Source organism: Lissotriton helveticus, chromosome 5_1 (assembly GCF_964261635.1).
Source record: "Lissotriton helveticus chromosome 5_1, aLisHel1.1, whole genome shotgun sequence".
In the NCBI taxonomy this organism is placed as follows: Eukaryota; Metazoa; Chordata; class Amphibia; order Caudata; family Salamandridae; genus Lissotriton; species Lissotriton helveticus.
This window is the reverse complement of record NC_136065.1, coordinates 1,650,749,492-1,650,772,203: the sequence shown is the minus strand read 5'-3', so window position 1 is coordinate 1,650,772,203 and position 22,712 is coordinate 1,650,749,492. Positions and strand designations below refer to the sequence as shown.

The window sequence follows — 22,712 nt, the reverse complement described above, 5'->3', positions numbered from 1 at the left end:
ATCGTCCAACACTGGTGTCTGCACACAGGATATTTCTCAGTTCTCTCCATAAGTAAACTTCCCATTTTCATCCTCTTCCATCCCCGACTTTAACACTCTGTTCTGTGCTATAATGGAGACTCTGCATTTGTAGCAAGTGCAGAGAAATTGGAGGAGTACCATTTTCGAATCAACACTTCTTCTTCCATGGATGCTTTTCTCATTAAACTGGGCTTTGACAGTGGTATCAAGCCGTCCTTGTCTTCAGCAGGACACAGAAACAGGCACCAAATCTACTAACCAAGTTCAACCACGCTCTGCAACTTAATAGACCAGTGCTTTACAAATTAGCCAACTGTGTCATCAGCAAAGGCAGCCAATGTGCCAATCCTTTATAATTCTTCTGTAGTACTTTTCTTTGTCGTAGGCAAAATTAGCACTTTAACTTCACAAATCATACAGATTTTACACTTGAAGCACCCCATGAACACATACTTACACACCTTGCAGTTCATCTACACACACTTAAGCTAAAAACCCATTCTGTGAAGTCAAAATTCTGCAAACCTAGTACATATTCAGTGCGTGTACATAGAAGCACTTTTTAATGCCACTTAAATGCACTAGATTTTAGACTGTAGATGCAATCTAAATGACTGTGCAGTATGTACTCCACTTTATTATTAATTAGGAATGAGAACATGATGGCTATGAGAGTATCGGAAGAGCCTGCTTCCATTCTGAATGGAAACCTGAATTGTGTGACCATTGGCAAAAACCGACCACGAAGGGACTTGAACCCTCAATCTTCTGATTCAAAGTCAGACACCTTATCCATTAGGCCACGCGGTCATGTGTCCTGCTGCATTTATTTATATACTGTAGGTGGTATGCAAGGATGGAAAATAAATTATTTATAGTTATTTAAGTTTACAAACCATTGTGGGGTTTTTTCAGCTCCTTTCAATTAAATCACTTTTTTGGAATTTATATAATGAGAATGTCACCAGTACGATAAGCTATTGTTTTCTTTTTTGCATTTAAACCTCTTTCTTCATGAGATTAAAGCTCAGAGTATGCTTTATATAGCTCTGGATGTTTCCAGAAGTGGAGAGAAACTGTTTTGAAAGTAGTACAAACTGCTCCTTCCTGGATATTTCAATTTACACACACTCAAAGGTTGTATACGTTTCATGAATCCTGACTTGCCCTATTCAAGTGCCTGAAAGCCTTTCACCACCTCTAGGAACAACAGTTACACCAATCCAATTCAAATCATTTTTTCCAAAGGAATATCTTCTGCCGTGTCAAAAATGCATCTGACAAAGATAGGTGTTTAAAAATTGACTTTGTAGTTTCAGAACATCAACATGACTCTGAAGAGTACAGAAGTAAAATGGTACCATTTCAAAGTTCCTAATACCTCATAAACATCTGAGAGGAAGCATGTAATAAATATACTTATTTTTCTGGAAAAGTAAGAGTGAACTTTGGTTTGCACCTCAGATGGGACTCGAACCCACAATCCCTGGCTTAGGAGGCCAGTGCCTTATCCATTAGGCCACTGAGGCACTGATAAATACTAGCGATCTAGAGGCATTATTTAAATGTATTCAATCGTCCAACACTGGTGTCTGCACACAGGATATTTCTCAGTTCTCTCCATAAGTAAACTTCCCATTTTCATCCTCTTCCATCCCCGACTTTAACACTCTGTTCTGTGCTATAATGGAGACTCTGCATTTGTAGCAAGTGCAGAGAAATTGGAGGAGTAACATTTTCGAATCAACACTTCTTCTTCCATGGATGCTTTTCTCATTAAACTGGGCTTTGACAGTGGTATCAAGCTGTCCTTGTCTTCAGCAGGACACAGAAACAGGCACCAAGTCTACTAACCAAGTTCAACCACACTCTGCAACTTAATAGACCAGTGCTTTACAAATTAGCCAACTGTGTCATCAGCAAAGGCAGCCAATGTGCCAATCCTTTATAATTCTTCTGTAGTACTTTTCTTTCTCGTAGGCAAAATTAGCACTTTAACTTCAGAAATCATACAGATTTTACACTTGAAGCACCCCATGAACACATACTTACACACCTTGCAGTTCATCTACACACACTTAAGCTAAAAACCCATTCTGTGAAGTCAAAATTCTGCAAACCTAGTACATATTCAGTGCGTGTACATAGAAGCACTTTTTAATGCCACTTAAATGCACTAGATTTTAGACTGTAGATGCAATCTAAATGACTGTGCAGTATGTACTCCACTTTATTATTAATTAGGAATGAGAACATGATGGCTATGAGAGTATTGGAAGAGCCTGCTTCCATTCTGAATGTAAACCTGAATTGTGTGACCATTGGCAAAAACCGACCACGAAGGGACTCGAACCCTCAATCTTCTGATTCGAAGTCAGACGCCTTATCCATTAGGCCACGCGGTCATGTGTCCTGCTGCGTTTATTTATATACTGTAGGTGGTATGCAAGGATGGAAAATATATTATTTATAGTTATTTAGGTTTACAAACCATTGTGGGGGTTTTTCAGCTCCTTTCAATTAAATCACTTTTTTGGAATTTATATAATGAGAATGTCACCAGTACGATAAGCTATTGTTTCCTTTTTTCATTTAAACCTCTTTCTTCATGAGATTAAAGCTCAGAGTATGCTTTATATAGCTCTGGATGTTTCCAGAAGTGGAGAGAAACTGTTTTGAAAGTAGTACAAACTGCTCCTTTCTGGATATTCCAATTTACACACACTCAAAGGTTGTATACGTTTCATGAATCCTGACTTGCCCTATTCAAGTGCCTGAAAGCCTTTCACCACCTCTAGAAACAACAGTTACACCAATCCAATTCAAATCATTTTTTCCAAAGGAATATCTTCTGCCGGGTCAAAAATGCATCTGACAAAGATAGGTGTTTAAAAATTGACTTTGTAGTTTCAGAACATCAACATGACTCTGAAGAGTACAGAAGTAAAATGGTACCATTTCAAAGTTCCTAATACCTCATAAACATCTGAGAGGAAGCATGTAATAAATATACTTATTTTTCTGGAAAAGTAAGAGTGAACTTTAGTTTGCACCTCAGATGGAACTCGAACCCACAATCCCTGGCTTAGGAGGCCAGTGCCTTATCCATTAGGCCACTGAGGCACAGATAAAAGGCAGCAATCTAGAGGCATTATTTAAATGTATTCAATCGTCCCACACTGGTGTCTGCACACAGGATATTTCTCAGTTCTCTCCATAAGTAAACTTCCCATTTTCATCCTCTTCCATCCCCGACTTTAACACTCTGTTCTGTGCTATAATGGAGACTCTGCATTTGTAGCAAGTGCAGAGAAATTGGAGGAGTACCATTTTCGAATCAACACTTCTTCTTCCATGGATGCTTTTCTCATTAAACTGGGCTTTGACAGTGGTATCAAGCCGTCCTTGTCTTCAGCAGGACACAGAAACAGGCACCAAATCTACTAACCAAGTTCAACCACGCTCTGCAACTTAATAGACCAGTGCTTTACAAATTAGCCAACTGTGTCATCAGCAAAGGCAGCCAATGTGCCAATCCTTTATAATTCTTCTGTAGTACTTTTCTTTGTCGTAGGCAAAATTAGCACTTTAACTTCACAAATCATACAGATTTTACACTTGAAGCACCCCATGAACACATACTTACACACCTTGCAGTTCATCTACACACACTTAAGCTAAAAACCCATTCTGTGAAGTCAAAATTCTGCAAACCTAGTACATATTCAGTGCGTGTACATAGAAGCACTTTTTAATGCCACTTAAATGCACTAGATTTTAGACTGTAGATGCAATCTAAATGACTGTGCAGTATGTACTCCACTTTATTATTAATTAGGAATGAGAACATGATGGCTATGAGAGTATTGGAAGAGCCTGCTTCCATTCTGAATGGAAACCTGAATTGTGTGACCATTGGCAAAAACCGACCATGAAGGGACTTGAACCCTCAATCTTCTGATTCGAAGTCAGACACCTTATCCATTAGGTCACGCGGTCATGTGTCCTGCTGCATTTATTTATATACTGTAGGTGGTATGCAAGGATGGAAAATAAATTATTTATAGTTATTTAGGTTTACAAACCATTGTGGGGGTTTTTCAGCTCCTTTCAATTAAATCACTTTTTTGGAATTTATATAATGAGAATGTCACCAGTACGATAAGCTATTGTTTCCTTTTTTCATTTAAACCTCTTTCTTCATGAGATTAAAGCTCAGAGTATGCTTTATACAGCTCTGGATGTTTCCAGAAGTGGAGAGAAACTGTTTTGAAAGTAGTACAAACTGCTCCTTCCTGGATATTCCAATTTACACACACTCAAAGGTTGTATACGTTTCATGAATCCTGACTTGCCCTATTCAAGTGCCTGAACGCCTTTCACCACCTCTAGGAACAACAGTTACACCAATCCAATTCAAATCATTTTTTCCAAAGGAATATCTTCTGCCGGGTCAAAAATGCATCTGACAAAGATAGGTGTTTAAAAATCGACTTTGTAGTTTCAGAACATCAACATGACTCTGAAGAGTACAGAAATAAAATGGTACCATTTCAAAGTTCCTAATACCTCATAATCATCTGAGAGGAAGCATGTAATAAATATACTTATTTTTTTGGAAAAGTAAGGGTGAACTTTGGTTTGCACCTCAGATGGGACTCGAACCCACAATCCCTGGCTTAGGAGGCCAGTGCCTTATCCATTAGGCCACTGAGGCACAGATAAATGCCAGCAATATAGAGGCATTATTTAAATGTATTCAATCGTCCAACACTGGTGTCTGTACACAGGATATTTCTCAGTTCTCTCCATAAGTAAACTTCCCATTTTCATCCTCTTCCATCCCCGACTTTAACACTCTGTTCTGTGCTATAATGGAGACTCTGCATTTGTAGCAAGTGCAGAGAAATTGGAGGAGTACCATTTTCGAATCAACACTTCTTCTTCCATGGATGCTTTTCTCATTAAACTGGGCTTTGACAGTGGTATCAAGCCGTCCTTGTCTTCAGCAGGACACAGAAACAGGCACCAAGTCTACTAACCAAGTTCAACCACACTCTGCAACTTAATAGACCAGTGCTTTACAAATTAGCCAACTGTGTCATCAGCAAAGGCAGCCAATGTGCCAATCCTTTATAATTCTTCTGTAGTACTTTTCTTTCTCGTAGGCAAAATTAGCACTTTAACTGCACAAATCATACAGATTTTATACTTGAAGCACTCCATGAACACATACTTACACACCTTGCAGTTCATCTACACACACTTAAGCTAAAAACCCATTCTGTGAAGTCAAAATTCTGCAAACCTAGTACATATTCAGTGCGTGTACATAGAAGCACTTTTTAATGCCACTTAAATGCACTAGATTTTAGACTGTAGATGCAATCTAAATGACTGTGCAGTATGTACTCCACTTTATTATTAATTAGGAATGAGAACATGATGGCTATGAGAGTATTGGAAGAGCCTGCTTCCATTCTGAATGTAAACCTGAATTGTGTGACCATTGGCAAAAACCGACCACGAAGGGACTCGAACCCTCAATCTTCTGATTCGAAGTCAGACACCTTATCCATTAGGCCACGCGGTCATGTGTCCTGCTGCGTTTATTTATATACTGTAGGTGGTATGCAAGGATGGAAAATATATTATTTATAGTTATTTAGGTTTACAAACCATTGTGGGGGTTTTTCAGCTCCTTTCAATTAAATCACTTTTTTGGAATTTATATAATGAGAATGTCACCAGTACGATAAGCTATTGTTTCCTTTTTTCATTGAAACCTCTTTCTTCATGAGATTAAAGCTCAGAGTATGCTTTATATAGCTCTGGATGTTTCCAGAAGTGGAGAGAAACTGTTTTGAAAGTAGTACAAACTGCTCCTTCCTGGATATTCCAATTTACACACACTCAAAGGTTGTATACGTTTCATGAATCCTGACTTGCCCTATTCAAGTGCCTGAAAGCCTTTCACCACCTCTAGGAACAACAGTTACACCAATCCAATTCAAATCATTTTTTCCAAAGGAATATCTTCTGCCGGGTCAAAAATGCATCTGACAAAGATAGGTGTTTAAAAATCGACTTTGTAGTTTCAGAACATCAACATGACTCTGAAGAGTACAGAATAAAATGGTACCATTTCAAAGTCCTAATACCTCATAAACATCTGAGAGGAAGCATGTAATAAATATACTTATTTTTCTGGAAAAGTAAGAGTGATCTTTGGTTTGCACCTCAGATGGGACTTGAACCCACAAGCCCTGGCTTAGGAGGCCAGTGCCTTATCCATTAGGCCACTGAGGCACAGATAAATGGCAGCAATCTAGAGGCATTATTTAAATGTATTCAATCGTCCAACACTGGTGTCTGCACACAGGATATTTCTCAGTTCTCTCCATAAGTAAACTTCCCATTTTCATCCTCTTCCATCCCCGACTTTAACACTCTGTTCTGTGCTATAATGGAGACTCTGCATTTGTAGCAAGTGCAGAGAAATTGGAGGAGTACCATTTTCGAATCAACACTTCTTCTTCCATGGATGCTTTTCTCATTAAACTGGGCTTTGACAGTGGTATCAAGCAGTCCTTGTCTTCAGCAGGACACAGAAACAGGCACCAAGTCTACTAACCAAGTTCAACCACACTCTGCAACTTAATAGACCAGTGCTTTACAAATTAGCCAACTGTGTCATCAGCAAAGGCAGCCAATGTGCCAATCCTTTATAATTCTTCTGTAGTACTTTTCTTTCTCGTAGGCAAAATTAGCACTTTAACTGCACACATCATACAGATTTTACACGTGAAGCACTCCATGAACACATACTTACACACCTTGCAGTTCATCTACACACACTTAAGCTAAAAACCCATTCTGTGAAGTCAAAATTCTGCAAACCTAGTACATATTCAGTGCGTGTACATAGAAGCCCTTTTTAATGCCACTTAAATGCACTAGATTTTAGACTGAAGATGCAATCTAAATGACTGTGCAGTATGTACTCCACTTTATTATTAATTAGGAATGAGAACATGATGGCTATGAGAGTATTGGAAGAGCCTGCTTCCATTCTGAATGGAAACCTGAATTGTGTGACCATTGGCAAAAACCGACCACGAAGGGACTCAAACCCTCAATCTTCTGATTCGAAGTCAGACGCCTTATCCATTAGGCCACGCGGTCATGTGTCCTGCTGCGTTTATTTATATACTGTAGGTGGTATGTAAGGATGGAAAATATATTATTTATAGTTATTTAGGTTTACAAACCATTGTGGGGTTTTTTCAGCTCCTTTCAATTAAATCACTTTTTTGGAATTTATATAATGAGAATGTCACCAGTACGATAAGCTATTGTTTTCTTTTTTGCATTTAAACCTCTTTCTTCATGAGATTAAAGCTCAGAGTATGCTTTATATAGCTCTGGATGTTTCCAGAAGTGGAGAGAAACTGTTTTGAAAGTAGTACAAACTGCTCCTTCCTGGATATTCCAATTTACACACACTCAAAGGTTGTATACGTTTCATGAATCCTGACTTGCCCTATTCAAGTGCCTGAAAGCCTTTCACCACCTCTAGAAACAACAGTTACACCAATCCAATTCAAATCATTTTTTCCAAAGGAATATCTTCTGCCGGGTCAAAATTGCATCTGACAAAGATAGGTGTTTAAAAATTGACTTTGTAATTTCAGAACATCAACATGACTCTGAAGAGTACAGAAGTAAAATGGTACCATTTCAAAGTTCCTAATACCTCATAAACATCTGAGAGGAAGCATGTAATAAGTATACTTATTTTTCTGGAAAAGTAAGAGTGAACTTTAGTTTGCACCTCAGATGGAACTCGAACCCACAATCCCTCGCTTAGGAGGCCAGTGCCTTATCCATCAGGCCACTGAGGCACAGATAAATGGCAGCAATCTAGAGGCATTATTTAAATGTATTCAATCGTCCAACACTGGTGTCTGCACACAGGATATTTCTCAGTTCTCTCCATAAGTAAACTTCCCATTTTCATCCTCTTCCATCCCCGACTTTAACACTCTGTTCTGTGCTATAATGGAGACTCTGCATTTGTAGCAAGTGCAGAGAAATTGGAGGAGTACCATTTTCGAATCAACACTTCTTCTTCCATGGATGCTTTTCTCATTAAACTGGGCTTTGACAGTGGTATCAAGCAGTCCTTGTCTTCAGCAGGACACAGAAACAGGCACCAAGTCTACTAACCAAGTTCAACCACACTCTGCAACTTAATAGACCAGTGCTTTACAAATTAGCCAACTGTGTCATCAGCAAAGGCAGCCAATGTGCCAATCCTTTATAATTCTTCTGTAGTACTTTTCTTTCTCGTAGGCAAAATTAGCACTTTAACTGCACACATCATACAGATTTTACACGTGAAGCACTCCATGAACACATACTTACACACCTTGCAGTTCATCTACACACACTTAAGCTAAAAACCCATTCTGTGAAGTCAAAATTCTGCAAACCTAGTACATATTCAGTGCGTGTACATAGAAGCACTTTTTAATGCCACTTAAATGCACTAGATTTTAGACTGAAGATGCAATCTAAATGACTGTGCAGTATGTACTCCACTTTATTATTAATTAGGAATGAGAACATGATGGCTATGATAGTATTGGAAGAGCCTGCTTCCATTCTGAATGGAAACCTGAATTGTGTGACCATTGGCAAAAACCGACCACGAAGGGACTCAAACCCTCAATCTTCTGATTCGAAGTCAGACGCCTTATCCATTAGGCCACGCGGTCATGTGTCCTGCTGCGTTTATTTATATACTGTAGGTGGTATGTAAGGATGGAAAATATATTATTTATAGTTATTTAGGTTTACAAACCATTGTGGGGTTTTTTCAGCTCCTTTCAATTAAATCACTTTTTTGGAATCTATATAATGAGAATGTCACCAGTACGATAAGCTATTGTTTTCTTTTTTGCATTTAAACCTCTTTCTTCATGAGATTAAAGCTCAGAGTATGCTTTATATAGCTCTGGATGTTTCCAGAAGTGGAGAGAAACTGTTTTGAAAGTAGTACAAACTGCTCCTTCCTGGATATTCCAATTTACACACACTCAAAGGTTGTATACGTTTCATGAATCCTGACTTGCCCTATTCAAGTGCCTGAAAGCCTTTCACCACCTCTAGAAACAACAGTTACACCAATCCAATTCAAATCATTTTTTCCAAAGGAATATCTTCTGCCGGGTCAAAAATGCATCTGACAAAGATAGGTGTTTAAAAATTGACTTTGTAGTTTCAGAACATCAACATGACTCTGAAGAGTACAGAAGTAAAATGGTACCATGTCAAAGTTCCTAATACCTCATAAACATCTGAGAGGAAGCATGTAATAAATATACTTATTTTTCCTGGAAAAGTAAGAGTGAACTTTAGTTTGCACCTCAGATGGAACTCGAACCCACAATCCCTGGCTTAGGAGGCCAGTGCCTTATCCATCAGGCCACTGAGGCACAGATAAATGGCAGCAATCTAGAGGCATTATTTAAATGTATTCAATCGTCCAACACTGGTGTCTGCACACAGGATATTTCTCAGTTCTCTCCATAAGTAAACTTCCCATTTTCATCCTCTTCCATCCCCGACTTTAACACTCTGTTCTGTGCTATAATGGAGACTCTGCATTTGTAGCAAGTGCAGAGAAATTGGAGGAGTACCCTTTTCGAATCAACACTTCTTTTTCCATGGATGCTTTTCTCATTAAACTGGGCTTTGACAGTGGTATCAAGCAGTCCTTGTCTTCAGCAGGACACAGAAACAGGCACCAAGTCTACTAACCAAGTTCAACCACACTCTGCAACTTAATAGACCAGTGCTTTACAAATTAGCCAACTGTGTCATCAGCAAAGGCAGCCAATGTGCCAATCCTTTATAATTCTTCTGTAGTACTTTTCTTTCTCGTAGGAAAAATTAGCACTTTAACTGCACAAATCATACAGATTTTACACTTGAAGCACTCCATGAACACATACTTACACACCTTGCAGTTCATCTACACACACTTAAGCTAAAAACCCATTCTGTGAAGTCAAAAGTCTGCAAACCTAGTACATATTCAGTGCGTGTACATAGAAGCACTTTTTAATGCCACTTAAATCACTAGATTTTAGACTGAAGATGCAATCTAAATGACTGTGCAGTATGTACTCCACTTTATTATTAATTAGGAATGAGAACATGAAGGCTATGAGAGTATTGGAAGAGCCTGCTTCCATTCTGAATGGAAACCTGAATTGTGTGACCATTGGCAAAAACCGACCACGAAGGGACTCGAACCCTCAATCTTCTGATTCGAAGTCAGATGCCTTATCCATTAGGCCACGCGGTCATGTGTCCTGCTGCGTTTATTTATATACTGTAGTTGGTATGCAAGGATGGAAAATATATTATTTATAGTTATTTAGGTTTACAAACCATTGTGGGGTTTTTTCAGCTCCTTTCAATTAAATCACTTTTTTGGAATTTATATAATGAGAATGTCACCAGTACGATAAGCTATTGTTTTCTTTTTTGCATTTAAACCTCTTTCTTCATGAGATTAAAGCTCAGAGTATGCTTTATATAGCTCTGGATGTTTCCAGAAGTGGAGAGAAACTGTTTTGAAAGTAGTACAAACTGCTCCTTCCTGGATATTCCAATTTACACACACTCAAAGGTTGTATACGTTTCATGAATCCTGACTTGCCCTATTCAAGTGCCTGAAAGCCTTTCACCACCTCTAGAAACAACAGTTATACCAATCCAATTCAAATCATTTTTTCCAAAGGAATATCTTCTGCCGGGTCAAAAATGCATCTGACAAAGATAGGTGTTTAAAAATTGACTTTGTAGTTTCAGAACATCAACATGACTCTGAAGAGTACAGAAGTGAAATGGTACCATTTCAAAGTTCCTAATACCTCATAAACATCTGAGAGGAAGCATGCAATAAATATACTTATTTTTCTGGAAAAGAAAGAGTGAACTTTGGTTTGCACCACAGATGGGACTCGAACCCACAATCCCTGGCTTAGGAGGCCAGTGCCTTATCCATTAGGCCACTGAGGCACCGATAAATGCCAGTGATCTAGAGGCATTATTTAAATGTATTCAATCGTCCAACACTGGTGTCTGCACACAGGATATTTCTCAGTTCTCTCCATAACTAAACTTCCCATTTTCATCCTCTTCCATCCCCGACTTTAACACTCTGTTCTGTGCTATAATGGAGACTCTGCATTTGTAGCAAGTGAAGAGAAATTGGAGGAGTACCATTTTCGAATCAACACTTCTTCTTCCATGGATGCTTTTCTCATTAAACTGGGCTTTGACAGTGGTATCAAGCCGTCCTTGTCTTCAGCAGGACACAGAAACAGGCACCAAGTCTACTAACCAAGTTCAACCACACTCTGCAACTTAATACACCCGTGCTTTACAAATTAGCCAACTGTGTCATCAGCAAAGGCAGCCAATGTGCCAATCCTTTATAATTCTTCTGTAGTACTTTTCTTTCTCGTAGGCAAAATTAGCACTTTAACTGCACAAATCATACAGATTTTACACTTGAAGCACCCCATGAACACATACTTACACACCTTGCAGTTCATCTACACACACTTAAGCTAAAAACCCATTCTGTCAAGTCAAAATTCTGCAAACCTAGTACATATTCAGTGCGTGTACATAGAAGCACTTTTTAATGCCACTTAAATGCACTAGATTTTCGACTGTAGATGCAATCTAAATGACTGTGCAGTATGTACTCCACTTTATTATTAATTAGGAATGAGAACATGATGGCTATGAGAGTATTGGAAGAGCCTGCTTCCATTCTAAATGGAAACCTGAATTGTGTGACCATTGGCAAAAACCAACCACGAAGGGACTCGAACCCTCAATCTTCTGATTCGAAGTCAGACGCCTTATCCATTAGGCCACCTGGTCATGTGTTCTGCTGCGTTTATTTATATACTGTAGGTGGTATGCAAGGATGGAAAATATATTATTTATAGTTATTTAGGTTTACAAACCATTGTGGGGTTTTTTCAGCTCCTTTCAATTAAATCACTTTTTTGGAATTTATATAATGAGAATGTCACCAGTACGATAAGCTATTGTTTCTTTTTTGCATTTAAACCTCTTTCTTCATGAGATTAAAGCTCAGAGTATGCTTTATATAGCTCCGGATGTTTCCAGAAGTGGAGAGAAACTGTTTTGAAAGTAGTACAAACTGCTCCTTCCTGGATATTCCAATTTACACACACTCAAAGGTTGTATACGTTTCATGAATCCTGACTTGCCCTATTCAAGTGCCTGAAAGCCTTTCACCACCTCTAGAAACAACAGTTACACCAATCCAATTCAAATAATTTTTTCCAAAGGAATATCTTCTGCCGGGTCAAAAATGCATCTGACAAAGATAGGTGTTTAAAAATCGACTTTGTAGTTTCAGAACATCAACATGACTCTGAAGAGTACAGAAGTAAAATGGTACCATTTCAAAGTTCCTAATACCTCATAAACATCTGAGAGGAAGCATGTAATAAATATACTTATTTTTCTGGAAAAGTAAGAGTGAACATTGGTTTGCACCTCGGATGGGACTCGAACCCAGAATCCCTGGCTTAAGAGGCCAGTGCCTTATCCATTAGGCCACTGATGCACAGATAAATGCCAGCGATCTGGAGGCATTATTTAAATGTATTCAATCGTCCAACACTGGTGTCTGCACACAGGATATTTCTCAGTTCTCTCCATAAGTAAACTTCCCATTTTCATCCTCTTCCATCCCCGACTTTAACACTCTGTTCTGTGCTATAATGGAGACTCTGCATTTGTAGCAAGTGCAGAGAAATTGGAGGAGTACCATTTTCGAATCAACACTTCTTCTTCCATGGATGCTTTTCTCATTAAACTGGGCTTTGACAGTGGTATCAAGCCGTCCTTGTCTTCAGCAGGACATAGAAACAGGCACCAAGTCTACTAACCAAGTTCAACCACACTCTGCAACTTAATAGACCAGTGCTTTACAAATTAGCCAACTGTGTCATCAGCAAAGGCAGCCAATGTGCCAATCCTTTATAATTCTTCTGTAGTACTTTTCTTTCTCGTAGGCAAAATTAGCACTTTAACTGCACAAATCATACAGATTTTACACTTGAAGCACTCCATGAACACATACTTACACACCTTGCAGTTCATCTACACACACTTAAGCTAAAAACCCATTCTGTGAAGTCAAAAGTCTGCAAACCTAGTACATATTCAGTGCGTGTACATAGAAGCACTTTTTAATGCCACTTAAATGCACTAGATTTTAGACTGAAGATGCAATCTAAATGACTGTGCAGTATGTACTCCACTTTATTATTAATTAGGAATGAGAACATGATGGCTATGAGAGTATTGGAAGAGCCTGCTTCCATTCTGAATGGAAACCTGAATTGTGTGACCATTGGCAAAAACCGACCACAAAGGGACTCGAACCCTCAATCTTCTGATTCGAAGTCAGACGCCTTATCCATTAGGCCACGCGGTCAGGTGTCCTGCTGCATTTATTTATATACTGTAGGTGGTATGCAAGGATGGAAAATATATTATTTATAGTTATTTAGGTTTACAAACCATTGTGGGGTTTTTTCAGCTCCTTTCAATTAAATCACTTTTTTGGAATTTATATAATGAGAATGTCACCAGTACGATAAGCTATTGTTTTCTTTTTTGCATTTAAACCTCTTTCTTCATGAGATTAAAGCTCAGAGTATGCTTTATATAGCTCTGGATGTTTCCAGAATTGGAGAGAAACTGTTTTGAAAGTAGTACAAACTGCTCCTTCCTGGATATTCCAATTTACACACACTCAAAGGTTGTATACGTTTCATGAATCCTGACTTGGCCTATTCAAGTGCCTGAAAGCCTTTCACCACCTCTAGGAACAACAGTTACACCAATCCAATTCAAATCATTTTTTCCAAAGGAATATCTTCTGCCGGGTCAAAAATGCATCTGACAAAGATAGGTGTTTAAAAATTGACTTTGTAGTTTCAGAACATCAACATGACTCTGAAGAGTACAGAAGTAAAATGGTACCATTTCAAAGTTCCTAATACCTCATAAACATCTGAGAGGAAGCATGTAATAAATATACTTATTTTTCTGGAAAAGTAAGAGTGAACTTTGGTTTGCACCTCAGATGGAACTCGAACCCACAATCCCTGGCTTAGGAGGCCAGTGCCTTATCCATTAGGCCACTGAGGCACAGATAAATGCCAGTGATCTAGAGGCATTATTTAAATGTATTCAATCGTCCAACACTGGTGTCTGCACACAGGATATTTCTCAGTTCTCTCCATAAGTAAACTTCCCATTTTCATCCTCTTCCATCCCCGACTTTAACACTCTGTTCTGTGCTATAATGGAGACTCTGCATTTGTAGCAAGTGCAGAGAAATTGGAGGAGAACCATTTTCGAATCAACACTTCTTCTGTAGTAAATAAATAATTAATTACCTGATCTATTTTTGACTATAATCAATAAACGGTTAGCTCAATAAATAAGAGTCAAGATACGAGGTAGCTTGAGTATACAGGCTTTAATTAATCATAAAAGGACAGGAACAGGACAGCCTGCATGGGAATAGGATGGCAGCTGCCGGGGGCAGGAATAAGGCTGGCTTTTAATAACAGTGTACAATATATATAGTTAAACAAAATACATTACATTCAATACAGTAGGCGTAGCAGTAGGCGTGGTTTGTTGCAGTCGCGAAAGATAAGGCATAAAGTGGGTGTAACAAGAGGTGTGTACAGGGCGTATACATAGACATGTGATGTAAACGTAACAGAATATGTCATAAAAAGGGGCGGAAACATGGAGGGGGCTACCTGAGCAGCTGGGACCTCTAACCTAGTGGTGCGCGCAAACTGGCAATGACGTGTTACCAGGGAGAACTGGGGGCTATGACTTCTGCCCTAGAAGAGGAGACTAAAGTCTGGAGGGTCAGAGCGACATGTACCTAGGCATATCTAGTATCTGGTGTTTATAGTACATGTTGATAGAATCCAAAAGTTATCAGGGCAAAGGCTAACAGACACTAAGACTGGTGCATACATAATTCTATATGTAGTGCGTGTGCGAGGAGTATTCTATGAATATTAATACAGTATTTCTCTTACATGGAGACATAAAGGCTAGACCATGACGGAAACTATTGATGTGATTCAGTAGCTTAGGAATGCAGAGAAGGAGGGCTGGACTGATAACTAGAAACATAACATACTCTTGGCAGACTGGGAGGCAGAGCCAGGCCGGGCCGGGCACTGCGAGGCATGAAGTAAGTGAAGGGTCAGGGATACAGGTGGGGGATGTATCGCTCCTCGGAGAGGTTTCAGGAGACAGGAGCTGAATCTGAGTCCGGGCCCTTTTGAGGCCTAGAAACGGGGATAATTCAATGAATTAACGTGCACACTGTAAAACGTGGCAACGTAGCTTTACATAGGCCTAATATTCGTTGTATTCACAAAGACTGGAAACTGGCATACTAGAGATGGATACAACTGTAATTGCGTCTTTAATCGATCAGAGGGGAATACATGCATATCGATCATGCACATATAACATAAGATGGGGAACACGTAGGCACATATAACATGGCAAAATTTACTTTTCCACATTCCCTCCTTGTGCCCTACGTTTCCATCAGGAAACATCTATATTCATGATACCATCTATCATTTCATATAGCATCATTTGCTCGTCTCGAATTGTCTTGGAGCGGGATTTAGGACTAGGAATACAAGAGGTAGCACAAATGCCGCAAATCGCAGGGCCACATTGTATACAGAGGCAGCAACTGAATATGATCATTACTGCAATACCTAGGAATGACAATACCTTCCATCCCCAGGCAGATATAATACTCCAGAGCCAACTGGACCATGTCCAGGTGCCTGGATTCTGGTGTAACTGATGGGCAATTTTATGAAGTCTGGTTATAGCTGAATAAACAGACGGCGCGTTATTAGGAATGAAAATGCAGCAACTAGATCCGATGACTCTACATGCTCCTCCTCTATCGGCCAGTATGACGTCAAGAACGAGACGATTTTGGAGCACGACAAATCTCATAGCAGATTGCTCTTCAGTTAAGTTACCTAAAGCAGAAGTAGTTTCATTCACTACTGCTTCGAGGGTTCTGGTTAACCTACGTATTAACTTACTATTCTGGACAGGGCCTATAAAGAAGAAGAAACCTTTATTGAAGTCTTGATATTGTTCTAGAGCAGTTTCAGTTTGATCGACAATTGGGGACTCGATCTCCCTTCTATGTCTGACGTGTACTAGATGTGTGTTTCTGTGATAATCAGATGGGGCTAGAAAAACTGGTGGCAGTAGGAAGGCAATGTAACATGTTCCATCCCAATCGAGGGGCAGACGAATATATGCGGTCTAACCACAAACAAAATAAGAATGACGTGAGGCTTTGAAAATAGATTTCCTACTGGCACTATACTCGACAGTAGTAATACAATCACTATGTCCTACATGTGCGGAACCATTCTTTCTGACACATAATTCGCCTTTGACTGGTAGTACTGAAATAGCAGGTAAGTCTGGAGTAGTATCAGACTGAACATTCAGGACCATAACATTCGAAGAATAATTACCTAAATTATAAACTTCATTTTCTAGATCTAACCCTATTCTATGGGAGAGACCTTGCTTGTCTGGAAAACATGTTCTGTTCAGAAGGGACATATCATTGGAGGATGACGTTAACGTGGACCATGCTCCACACGAACCATTATGTGAAAACGGATAAGGAAAGAGTGGCAGAACTCCCTTCGGTGTCTGGAAAGGGGGGAGTCGACCACACACCCAACAATTAGTGGCATTGCTGGTCTGGTGTGAATAGTGTAACATTCGGATGAATGTATTATTACGCATAGCAAGACGATAGGATAGCTCGTGAGGAGGCAGATCACTAAATGTGTGCTCTACTGTAGCATTAGAAAACATATTTACATGTGAACTTGGAAAACATAAATGCAATGCATAACTTGTGCAGGTAACCATCAAACTTAGAAACAATAAGAAACTTAGAAAAACGATACATCTGATAGAGTTTTGACTAACTCTCTCACTATGGGGGTCTATCTCATACATGTCAGAAACCTGTCTAACCGTTTCACCCGAGAGGGACTTAGACAATTAAACTGGCTGACTTATTTTACTAGACCTCAACTTTGCTTTATACTCCTGCTGCGGAGTTTTCTCTAACAGAGGAACTTTTAATTCAGATTTAAGTTCTGGTTTCAGGCAGTCTTTAGAAATGGAACAGTCCTTTTCGAATGTCTTTTTACGAAGTCCATGGAATTTCTTGATGTGGGACAGATGGACCCATCCCTTGCGGCCCTCCAACTTCACGGCCGTGCGGGTGGTCAGGAGAACAAGTCGCGGCTCCTTCCAGCGAGGCTCTAGCGGACTTGAACGATCAAAGTTCCGGACCAACACGAGGCTGCCTGGAATGACCTCGTGCGGTTTCACTTCAGTATTGTCTGGAAATGCGGCGGCAACCTGTGAACGACAAGAGTGTAGGGCAGACATCAAGGAAGCTAGGTAATCTGTCAACATATTACTGGAAACATCTATAATACTGCGGGGCCTAGGTGTACCCCACATATTTGGGGGGCGGCCGAATACGACCTCGTAAGGGGACAGACCTGATCTGGAATGTGCAACCATCCTCATGAAGAATAAAGCAACTGGCAGGGCAACTAGCCAGTCTACACCTTTCTCTTTACATGTCTTAGCAATACGGACTTTCAGAGTTTGATTATGTCTCTCTACGAGACCGGCTGCTTCAGGATGGCGCACACAATGGAACTTCCACTGGTACCCTAACAGAAGGGAAACATGTTTCATTAGCTCGGATGAGAATGGCTGGCCGTTATCAGAATACACGACCCTAGGGAGTCCATAACGGGGAAAGAATTCACGAACTAACTGCTTGGCAGTGGTCGCGGCGGTGTAATCTGGGACTGGATATGCTTCTGTCCACCTGGACAAAGCGCATACAACTACGAGGACATACTTGAAACCTCGACATCGCTCCATCTGAATGTAATCCATCTGGAGGACTTCAAAAGGGTGGTCAGGGGGTTGAAATCCACCTTGTTCCACCGGGACACTTTTACCTGGATTGAACTGGCAACATATCATACAGGTACGGACTTTCTGCTTGGCTGCAGCTCGTAAGTGCTTGTTGAACCAAAGGTTCTGGATACTGTCTAACATAGCTTTTTCTCCTAGATGTGCTGGACTATGTGCGGTATTAATAATGACTTGAACCATAGAGTCGGGGAGAAACCATGTGGCTTTTCCCTTCGTCACCCATCCCTGATCTGTCTGGACCCCTCCTTGTTCAGACCATTTCTTGATTTCTTCGGGAGTAGCATGTAACTGTATGTCTATGACATCTTGTGTAGGGTCCTTAACTGTCATACAAGTAGTCTGTTCTGGAGTGGATGTCTGTGTCTTGTTAACTGGAATGTCTGGTGTCTGAGCTGTAAGCTTGGCTGTTCGATCTGCTAGATCATTACCTTGGGAAATAATGTCAGTAACTTTCGTATGTGCTTTGCACTTCATGATAGCAATAGCTGTCGGTAAATGTATTGCATCTAACAGAGACCATGCTGAATCTTGGTTCCATGAGAAGTCATGAAACCTCTCTCCTGCCAGAGCACTCCGAAGTCGTGTACAACTCCGAATGCGTAACGTGAATCTGTATATATGTTTACTTTCAGGTTCTTGGCACGTATGCAGGCTTGGGTCAGAGCAACTAGCTCTGCTGCTTGAGCAGACAGGGTGTCAATACGGTGTGTTTCAATAACTTCAGTTTCAGTAGTCACTGCATACGCGGCTACTAGTTCTCCTGTACTTGTTCTCATACATGAACCATCCACATAAAGTGTGAGGTCGGGATTAGGTAATGCAATGTCTGTCAGGTCTTGTCTTGGCTTAGTCATAGTGTTAATGACTTCCACACAGTTATGTGTGGCAGGATTTGAAGTAACTGACGGTAACAGTGTAGCAGGATTTAGAATGTTGCAGCGTCTGATTTCTATGTGTGGCTGGAACAATGTCAGTTCATAACCTGTTAAACGTGCAATTGTCAAGTGCTGAGTCTGTGTTCGGTTTAAAAGAACTTCCACGGAATGTGGAACTTGTACTGTCAGGGAGTGTCCTAATACTATGGAATCACTTTGTCTGATAGCTAGAGCTGTGGCTGCAACTGACTTGAGGCACGCAGGCAAGCCTGGGCTACTGGATCTAATGTGCTCGAAAAATAAGCACAGGGCTTGTATTGTCCTGCTTGATCTTGTGTGAGAACAGATAATGCAGTACCATCACGTTCTGTGACAAAAAGTGTAAAAGGCTTACTGTAGTTCGGTGTAGCTAGAACAGGTGCTTGGCATAAGGCTTTCTTTAACTCATTAAAACTAAGCGTATGTTCTTGGGTCCAAGGGAGGACAGTCGATACGGCTGCCTCCTGTGTCGTTAACTGTATCAGTGGCTTAGCTAGAAATACATACTGAGGAATCCATTGTCTGCAGTAAGAAGTGAGGCCAATAAAAGCTCGTACCTCCTTCTGTGTCTTGGGCTGTGGAAGACTCGCTATTAACTGGATACGATCTGGTGTCAACTGCCTACCCCACTTGGACAGTAAGTGGCCTAAGTAGATCACTTGCTGGACACAGAATTGTAATTTGGAAGGGGACACCTTGTGCCCCATCTCGGCTAGGAAATACAGGACTGTAAGTGACGCATGCTCGCAGTCACGTTCAGAACGGGCTGTGATCAATAGATCATCGACATACTGGAGCAGGGCAGTGTCAGTTGGCATGTGAATATTGTCTAGCTGTCTTTTAAGTGCTTGACTATAAATACTAGGACTTTCTGTGAAACCTTGAGGAGCTCGTGTGAATTTATAGCTCCTTCCATTTAAACAAAAAACGAAAAGGTACTGGCTGTCTGGATGAATGGGGACACTGAAAAATGCGTTCTTGAGGTCTATGACAGTGAAAAATGTAGTTTCAGAATCAATGGCTGTCAATAGGGATGAAATATCTGGGACTACTGGATATTGGGGTATGATACATTTATTAAGTTCTCGAAGGTCAATCACTAATCGATATACTGGAGGTGCATTTGGATCAGTACGCTTCATGACTGGAATGATAGGAGAATTACATACATTGGAGTCAGTTTCTACAACCACTCCTTGAGCAATAAGCTCGTCAATAATTTTGGATAAGGCTGCTACAGCCTCAGGTGGCAATCTGTACTGTCTGATTCGTGGCAAGACTATACCTTGCTTGAGAGTCACACGATGGGGTGTGATTTGCATAAAACCTACATCAGTTGGACCTTGCGCCCATAAATGCTGCGGTACATTTAGTAACCTTGGATCAAAATCCCGTAATACATAGTGACCTTTAAAGTCTCTTAAAAACAATCGTACTCCTTCTGGGGAACAGCATATCACTGCACCTAATTCTTTCAATGTTTTAATGCCTAATAAATTTTCTGGACATGCTTTCGTAAGCAACAAATCAGTAGTTCGGGACAATGGACCAACTTCCAGAGAAACTGGCTTTGAAATCTCGTTCACAATAGGCTTTCCTGAAAATCCAAGGGAAACATTTCTAGAGCCTGAGAGCGGAGCCCCTGGAACCTCGTCATGACTGATAGTAGTCCTACTTGCCCCTGTATCAATCAAAAACTTTCTGTCTTTCCCTAATACTTGACTGTGCACATAGGGACCCTCTTGATCTACAGGTATCTCGATGAGAGGCAAGCCTACCTCCCTCTCTAAGAGTGTGAGTATAAAAGGGGTAGGCCCTTAAAACTCAGGACCTGGGTCCGTGGGTCAGTACATACGAGGATGGTCTGAGTATTGCAAATATAATATACATATATATACGATTCTAAATAGAACCACGGTCACCTTTAGAATTGAAAACAATCAAAAGGATATCTAATTTTTCATTTCATTCATTATGGCATTTTATTCATTTATAGCCAAGATTATGAAAAGCAATTTGTGGTAGAAACATGTAATTATAACATCATTACATTCCATATTCGAAATCGGTGCTCTCTGTGAAAAGGGGAAGGGTAAGTGAATGAGTGAAGGGGACAGAGTAAAGGTGTTGTGACATAATAGTTGCATCCAAGTTAAAAATGAAAAACCTCTACAACCAGACTAATGGGCAAAGGTTCCCAATTTTACATCACACATAGATGGTGAGAATACATCTCTTATTTAGGTCCTATGGTGTGTCAAGGAAAATAGGCGTATTTCTACGTTTCGACCCCTGATACGCAAGAAGGGCAATTCACAGCCTCATGTTGGGGTCTTCATCAGGAAGAGGAAGGAGAGCCTATAAGGTAATATGAATACACAAATCAGAATTTTACAGAAGGTGAACAAACGTGGTAACATTATTCAAGGTAGTTATGTGGGTGGTTACCTACATCAGCAAACGGTCGTGGAATGTACCGTCCGCAGGGGGGGCTTCCAAATGCTCCGATGAAAACTGAAATACAATTAAATAGGTGCCATCAGGGCCCTATACTTTACTAGATCAAGGGTTTTATCGGGGGTGGCAGATGGGGGGACTTACTTAGCGTGCCGGTAGAAAATGGGCACAGGTAGGCGCTGTCACTTCCCCGGCGGCCTGCATCCAAATGAACTCGCGGTGCAGGCGCTCAATGCCAGTGACTGCTAGATGAAAAAGGGGCTCGGCCCGCCGGTCCAATGGGATCGGGGCCTGATTCGCGCGCTCCATGGAGTATTCTTAAAGGGATAGAACTATCCCTTTAAGAATACTCCATGGAGCGCGCGAATCAGGCCCCGATCCCGCTGATGCGCGTTCCAATTTCAGAAGGTATGTGCAGATTAAACCAGCCGATCGGGCGCCCCGCAATTACAATCGGCCACACTTACTCAAGTTTAGTGTACCCAGCGGACCAAGTAAACTGAATTTAGTTCCGCTTTGTTTTTCTAGTAAAATAAACCGGCACCGCGATTTCCATCGTGATTCAACACGCGTTTGGAGTAACAGGGCGACTTTGACCTCACCCCTGTAAGGTAACAAATGTGGGAGCATTGATCCCTATTTTTTAAATTGGCCTCAGTGCTGTACCTTATTCACCATAACGGCATATCATGCTAAAAGGAGCTTCCCCTTCTTCTTTCAGACCAATATACCCTTCGAGGACAGACCTACCTGTGCCCATTTTCTACCGGCACGCTAAGTAAGTCCCCCCATCTGCCACCCCCGATAAAACCCTTGATCTAGTAAAGTATAGGGCCCTGATGGCACCTATTTCATTGTATTTCAGTTTTCATCGGAGCATTTGGAAGCCCCCCCTGCGGACGGTACATTCCACGACCGTTTGCTGATGTAGGTAACCACCCACATAACTACCTTGAATAATGTTACCACGTTTGTTCACCTTCTGTAAAATTCTGATTTGTGTATTCACATTACCTTATAGGCTCTCCTTCCTCTTCCTGATGAAGACCCCAACATGAGGCTGTGAATTGCCCTTCTTGCGTATCAGGGGTCGAAACGTAGAAATACGCCTATTTTCCTTGA

General features: G+C 40.6%; 15 non-coding genes across 15 annotated transcripts; all 15 read right to left on the bottom strand.

Moving 5' to 3' along the window:
- Positions 1-758: 758 nt before the first annotated feature.
- On the bottom strand, positions 759-831 carry TRNAQ-UUG (transfer RNA glutamine (anticodon UUG)). Its single transcript has one exon. It is a non-coding gene; the product is annotated as a tRNA-Gln (tRNA).
- Positions 832-1,477: 646 nt separating this feature from the next.
- On the bottom strand, positions 1,478-1,550 carry TRNAR-CCU (transfer RNA arginine (anticodon CCU)). The gene has a single exon. It is a non-coding gene; the product is annotated as a tRNA-Arg (tRNA).
- Positions 1,551-2,353: 803 nt separating this feature from the next.
- Positions 2,354-2,426, bottom strand: TRNAR-UCG (transfer RNA arginine (anticodon UCG)). Its single transcript has one exon. It is a non-coding gene; the product is annotated as a tRNA-Arg (tRNA).
- A 645-nt stretch (positions 2,427-3,071) lies between these two features.
- On the bottom strand, positions 3,072-3,144 carry TRNAR-CCU (transfer RNA arginine (anticodon CCU)). The gene has a single exon. It is a non-coding gene; the product is annotated as a tRNA-Arg (tRNA).
- Positions 3,145-3,947: 803 nt separating this feature from the next.
- Positions 3,948-4,020, bottom strand: TRNAR-UCG (transfer RNA arginine (anticodon UCG)). The gene has a single exon. It is a non-coding gene; the product is annotated as a tRNA-Arg (tRNA).
- A 645-nt stretch (positions 4,021-4,665) lies between these two features.
- Positions 4,666-4,738, bottom strand: TRNAR-CCU (transfer RNA arginine (anticodon CCU)). The gene has a single exon. It is a non-coding gene; the product is annotated as a tRNA-Arg (tRNA).
- An 803-nt stretch (positions 4,739-5,541) lies between these two features.
- TRNAR-UCG (transfer RNA arginine (anticodon UCG)) lies at positions 5,542-5,614 on the bottom strand. The gene has a single exon. It is a non-coding gene; the product is annotated as a tRNA-Arg (tRNA).
- A 643-nt stretch (positions 5,615-6,257) lies between these two features.
- On the bottom strand, positions 6,258-6,330 carry TRNAR-CCU (transfer RNA arginine (anticodon CCU)). The gene has a single exon. It is a non-coding gene; the product is annotated as a tRNA-Arg (tRNA).
- An 803-nt stretch (positions 6,331-7,133) lies between these two features.
- Positions 7,134-7,206, bottom strand: TRNAR-UCG (transfer RNA arginine (anticodon UCG)). Its single transcript has one exon. It is a non-coding gene; the product is annotated as a tRNA-Arg (tRNA).
- A 1,522-nt stretch (positions 7,207-8,728) lies between these two features.
- On the bottom strand, positions 8,729-8,801 carry TRNAR-UCG (transfer RNA arginine (anticodon UCG)). The gene has a single exon. It is a non-coding gene; the product is annotated as a tRNA-Arg (tRNA).
- Positions 8,802-10,323: 1,522 nt separating this feature from the next.
- TRNAR-UCG (transfer RNA arginine (anticodon UCG)) lies at positions 10,324-10,396 on the bottom strand. The gene has a single exon. It is a non-coding gene; the product is annotated as a tRNA-Arg (tRNA).
- Positions 10,397-11,042: 646 nt separating this feature from the next.
- TRNAR-CCU (transfer RNA arginine (anticodon CCU)) lies at positions 11,043-11,115 on the bottom strand. Its single transcript has one exon. It is a non-coding gene; the product is annotated as a tRNA-Arg (tRNA).
- Positions 11,116-11,918: 803 nt separating this feature from the next.
- TRNAR-UCG (transfer RNA arginine (anticodon UCG)) lies at positions 11,919-11,991 on the bottom strand. Its single transcript has one exon. It is a non-coding gene; the product is annotated as a tRNA-Arg (tRNA).
- A 1,521-nt stretch (positions 11,992-13,512) lies between these two features.
- TRNAR-UCG (transfer RNA arginine (anticodon UCG)) lies at positions 13,513-13,585 on the bottom strand. The gene has a single exon. It is a non-coding gene; the product is annotated as a tRNA-Arg (tRNA).
- Positions 13,586-14,231: 646 nt separating this feature from the next.
- On the bottom strand, positions 14,232-14,304 carry TRNAR-CCU (transfer RNA arginine (anticodon CCU)). The gene has a single exon. It is a non-coding gene; the product is annotated as a tRNA-Arg (tRNA).
- Positions 14,305-22,712: the final 8,408 nt, after the last annotated feature.